The following is a 6,485-nucleotide window of genomic DNA, read 5'->3' on the forward strand; positions in this document are numbered from 1 at the left end:
GTCCAACCTCTTTATCATACGGACCTCTTTATATAGATATCTCTGTTAACTGGCTGTTTAATCTTCATAGGAAATATTTTAATATTTGGACATAATTTAAGCAGAAGTACCATCTTTCAGTGTTATAATTATCCCCAAATTAAGCAAATTTTGCTGTTCAAAATGTAGCACTTTGGACATTCAAAACAAATCATTACACATAATTCACTTATCCAGATTTACTTAATTGGCCAATGCTCGCTTCCTTGTTGGCCGGGTAAAAGAGGTTCAACTGTACTTTGAGAAAACAACCTTTCATTTCAATTAAAGTCTGAAATTGTGATCAACAATGTGGTGTCCATGGTATATTTAACCCCCATTGATGGCTTGGCACTAACCGAAAGTTAAGGTCAAAAAATGCTTGTTTTTGTACTGTTTTTAAGTTGTCACCTTATCTCTTTTAGCAGATCCAACCAGCATGTTTTATATCAGACTGTGGAATTGTTTGTGGTCATTTTGGGTACTATGGTATATTTTAAAACTAGAGACAAAAGAGACATACTATTCTCAAATACTTAATACTAAAAAAAGAGTAAAATATAGAACAAAATAAAAGTACTTCTTAAAAGACTACATGGTACAGAGGTCTAACACTACAGATACATATTTTTGAACAAAAAGGCACAAGGTGCAAAATGTTTTGGATATATTAATTGAAAATTTAAAGGGCGATAGGAATGGAATCAAGCAACCTTTCCACTAACACCCATGAGGGTATGAATTATCACTCCAATGGCATACCTGTTGAAACCTTCCCTGTTATACAACATTCATTTTTGAAAGACAACCACATTTTGAATTTACCTTGCATAGTTGATTTCAGAACCATGAAGTAGTTAAGCGTGCATATGAACTTAGCTGCTAAAAGTTTGATTTTTTAAATGCAAATTCAAATTTGCGTGCCAGTCACATGCTAAGTACTGAATAACATGTGATGCAACACCCTGCATGTGACAATAATTATGACGCAATAAATTCAAATTTACACACTGAAAAAGCTGTTTTCTTCTATCACTGCATGTCATTCAATCAAGTTTGAATTTTAACGCGCACAGACTTCAAGCCATTCAGTCCAGATTCAATCATGATTTTGATGACAAAAATTTGTATACACATACATGTAACACAATCATCTCAGATCAAATTTAAATTGCAATATAAAATTCAGACAGTACAAAGGTCATTCAAAAGTTCTGCATCACCCTTCTTACTGCTGTTTTTGTAAGTGACCCAGATTTTCGGAACTAGAGATAGATGCCGTTGGTGGCGTCTGGCTTGACGTCACAGGTCTATTAGATCTGTCGATTAAATGCACTGTTTTTGGCCCAGATCTATGCTGTTTCAGTTTTTTTATTATTTTTTCCAACCCTTTTGAAACCATTCTAACGGGCATTCCATGCGCTACAATGTCAAAATTGTGGCTACATCATAGATATCTCAGGCATCTCAGAGCATAACCTGGTTTTCCCATATGAAAGTAATTAAGGTGTTCCATCAAAGCTTTCATCGTGTGCTGCCACCTAGCGGTGGTTCCGGGAAGGTTGCGTCTAGTGATACATATGTGGCTAACTCCAGCGTGACAGACGGGACAGTTAGATAGACCTTTTGTTTTTCAAATGCCTCAACAAAAAAATCTGCAAGCCATATCCCAAACTGTTATACTCCAAGTCAAAGAGAACATGTCATAATTTAATTTAAAACACACAAGATGAAACCAAGTGATTCAATGGCTGTATGGTTGCAAATTGAAATACAGCGTGACAGACGGACGGAAAAAACATCAATTTTTTAGAAAAAGTACATTCTTGCAAAACTCTATCTGTTCTCAAGTGAGATTTATTGAAAAATGCTTTCAAAATTAAACATTGGTACATAAACTCTCAGTAAACATCATACTCCAAAAATACAAAGCTGAGATTTTTATACCTGGGCTCGCCAAAGTTGTGACAGACGGGACGTGACAGACGGGACCATTTTTGAACATTTTTTACGGTATTCTTTAGAGCAATGGCGAGTTGCTCAAAAATACTTTGTGGGATTTATTTTCACACAGAAATTACAAACAACATTTAATCATGATAAAATATTACCTTAAACATCATTTGAGGCATCTCATACGAGAGGGGTCAATTTCAAACATCCAGTACCCATAAAAATTATCAAATTTTAGAGTTTACAATGGTTTGACTGCCAGATGGAATTTTAATTGTCAAAATGAACATTAAATCATTTTTTATTGGCCAAAATTTAGTGCAGAATATGAATCTGAAGTAAAAAACTAAATATTTCTGACTTGAAAATTTCCCCCATTTGATTGTACATGGTAAGAATGCTAAAATGTGACAGACGGACACATTTTGAGATGGAATATTTTCTATACTAAATGTCAGTGAACAATTTTACTTTGTTTTTTATATGAGGCCTACTTGATAGGAGATAGGAATTAAGTTTTGGACAAAAAATATATTAAAATATAGAAAATAAACAACTTTTTGATGTTTTTCTGTGACAGACGGGACATTTCAATACCCATATTTGAAGGCCGTAGTATACATTTATAATGTTACTGGTGGGTTTAAATTTTGTTCTGGAATGGCAGTAAAGATATCAAAGCTGATATTAAACCACTAATACATATCTTTTGTGCATGTACACTAGGATCAGCATTATCATAAGATAGCAATTTCCTGCAAAATTAGGGATACACAAACCTGTTCAAATTCCCCAAACTTCAAATTGTCATAAAAATGTATAAAATTGTGCGAGGCAAAAAACAAGATTGGTTTCTGAAAGCTTTGTTAGTCTACTTGACAGGAAACAATAACTTAGAAGCATTGAATGAACTTTTAAAATTCATGCAAATGTACCATTTCTGTGGAGTTAGCCACGTGTAGTTAACTAGCATTTCCACCAGCAGTCATGGCTAGCGATGCACTTGTGACTAAAACACCATCAAGTCCACTGGTTTCGATTTGATGTTAGGGCATGTGAATTATCCATCAGATTATTGGCAACAGAAATTGAGTTGGGTGATTGCCCAGGGACTGCCTTTTGAGGAGAGTGAGAGCTATAATAGGCTAATAGCTCTTTACTGCTCTCCTTAAATATGATTTAGGAGAGTGATTTTTAGCTCTCCTTATTTGACCATTCTTTCCTTACATTCTATTGTAAATGCTCTAAACAGCTCTCCTTGAAGACTCCAGTAGCGCTATTCAATGCTCTCCTGCAAATCCAAAAGAGAGTCCCTGATTGCCAAGACAGAACTTTTTGAATGACCCTTGCAGAAATGTTGATGTTATTTACATTATTCAATGAATATACATGTATTGTTAAAACAGCAAATTGAATTAGATACTACTTGACAACTCCATTCTGCACAGTTATTGATGGCGCACTTTATTAAGGAGTGCTGTAAGATTTCAGTTATCAAACCTATATAATGTACGTACAGCGGTCAGAACAAACAAATGTGATAAAAAAAAATCAATACCATACAAGGATAACAATTGTGTGATTCGTGTTTAAAATAATTAAATAAGTTTAATTAACACATCATGGCCACTACTCCGAGTTTCATGCTACAAGCATGTAGCAATCATCAGGTGGAATGATATGACAATGACTGGTAACTGTAATTTATGCATTGATGAAAAGCTGGCAATCCTACTTGCCAAAAAAACCAATAGCTCAAGTGCCCTCAATAAAAGATCTGAGCTAGTATCTAAATGTCGTCATGGATACAAACCAGCCAACCGTGCTAAGAAAAAATAAGACTGTGTGTTCATTGTCATATCATTCCACCTGATGATTGCTACATGCTTGTAGCATGAAACTCGGAGTAGTGGCCATGATGTGTTAATTAAACTTATTTAATTATTTTATAATTAGCTCTACTGGCAGTAATGTTAGTATTGAGCACTCTTGTATACGGCCTATGATAACTTTTTCATTTGATTCGTGTTTAATATATCTTATACAAGTAAGATTAGAAAAATTATGTTTTATACAAGTACAGGTCTTGAAATAATTATGCCAAGCCCCATGCCATATGCCAATTTAGTAACAATATGCAATGGGCCCCTGGATTTCTTACCAGGCCCTGAACTTCTTGTAAACAACAGGCCTATCAACTTCATAAAAAAGCCCATGAGGGTAAATATTGGCTTATTTCAAGGTCCTATAAATGATCAAAATACAGTAAACACAATGCGAGTTTTGCTCAATTATCGACTACAATACAACAATGTTCACTTCTCTGCGAAGTTACCAACAAGAATATATAGATATACACTTAGAAACTGTAAGGATATATAATTTGCATCAAAAGCTAATGAGAAAATAATACCATATGTTATATACATGATGATTAATCATACAATGTACACTGGACTAGTCCAGTTGAAATCCATACACCCTCAGTGGAAGGTATGACCTTAATCTTTCAGGTAATCCCATTTGAAATCCACACTCCCTGTGTGGAAGATTAAGGTCATGTCTTTCATAGGGGGTATGGATTTCAACTGGAATACCCTAATCAGGTATGTGGGTTGTCTTTTCCCACATCACACAAATAAAAACAACAAAACTAAACCACCATTTAAATGGTTCTTCATCCTGCTGATATATGCATGTATCTTCTTTTTTTGTCCATTGTTGGCTTTCATAAAATGTGGGGTCACGGTAGCACAGTGGTATGGGCTGTACCTCACAATTGCAAGTTCTAGTCCCAGCGGTGCCATCGTGTTGTGCACTTAGGAAAGGAGCTTTACCTCATTTGCCTCTCTCTACCCAGGGGTGAAATGGGGAGCTGTTAGGTATATTGTCCATTGAGCGCTGCCCAAAGGTATATATGAGCATGCCTTGGGCGTTGTATGGCAGCTGATATATTCTAACGACAGCAGAATAAATGTAAAGTGCTTTAAATCATGTGAAAAAGAGCTGCATAAATGTCAACATTTTTTTTAAACAAAAAGACAGCACTTTTGTTGGCTTACATATCGCCGATACGTATGCATTCTCCCCGTGTTTGCTTCCAGTTCGAGAAAATACTGACCAGAATGAATTAAGTCATTCACTGAGACAATGTACCTGACTTGCTCCCAATGCCAAAAATAAAACAGCATTAACTTTGAATTAAAAATATACATGTATTGTTCTGTTTTGCAAAGATGAACATAACTCAATTTTAAGTAAAAAATCAAAGACTTCCAGATCCTGTACTACATGTACAAAGGCACATATGTAACATCAACGCTGCAAAACAAGGTAAGAGAACAAACCGTAAGGATCAATGAAAACCCAGGGCAGGGCTTAAAGAGGAAACCCCACAAGAGCAGTTCTTTTGGGGTGAACCAACCCTGCCTGCCTGGTTATCAAATTAATCAGTGACAAGGTTATCTCTGAATTTGACAGATGCTAATTGATGTTTTAATGTTATTGCATCAATTAGCACCTGTCAAATTCAAAGATAACTTTGTCACTGATTAATTTAATACCCAGACAGGTTTGGTTCACCCCAAAAGAATTGCTCTGGTGGGGCCTCCTCTGTAAAATAGTTTACTATATTTCTTGTATGCTAGTTCTTCAACATCAACATTTTTTTTAATCACTTCCAATTTTGTTACAAATGGGAGGGACGGGATCAGTTAGGCGGATGTAAAAGTATTCCAATATGTGTTGTGAGTATGTTTCTTTTAAATGAACTCATCACATGGATTTTCTCTGTACAATTAGATATGAAAAACTTTCATTTTTAAGTGTGCCTACGCAAAGAAATTAGCAATATTCTATATGTACTGTACATACTTGGAAACTGATTTTATTTTTCCAATTACAGTTTAACAATACAATCATTGTACACCTTAACAGACATGTAATCTGAGTTTATACATTTGTACTGAAGCTTCAAGTTATTGTATGAAAGTTATTTTTCTACAGATAGTTGTTGCTACGTCACGTTGTTATTACTGTATATACCATATCTTGATTAAAATATCTAGATAGATTGAATGAAATATATTGTCTATGGAATAAAATGTACCATGACAGAAGATACATGTAACCTTAAATGCACTGCACTGGTTAATTACTCTGATACATGTAAACTGAAATAATTACTGTTAGAATTCTTGCATATCATAAAAGCTAGCTGTATAGGTGACCCGATTGACAGTCTCTTCCCCCAAGTACACACTCACTTTATCCCATCAAAATGCAGATTTTGATAACCCCAGTGCAATTTATGAACGGAAACAGAAATTTGGTGGTACACCATCACGGTAGTCATGTACTTGGAACTAGAATTAGAAGGTTTGGGTGATGGGCCTTACATTTAAAAAAATTACTTGCATCTGTAGAGGACTACATACATGTACCAACATTTAACTGATAAATCTGTGTACCTTGCAAGTACATGTAATACCAGTGGCATAGCCTGTTTTTCTGGT

Source organism: Amphiura filiformis, chromosome 1 (assembly GCF_039555335.1).
Source record: "Amphiura filiformis chromosome 1, Afil_fr2py, whole genome shotgun sequence".
Classification (NCBI taxonomy): domain Eukaryota; kingdom Metazoa; phylum Echinodermata; class Ophiuroidea; order Amphilepidida; family Amphiuridae; genus Amphiura; species Amphiura filiformis.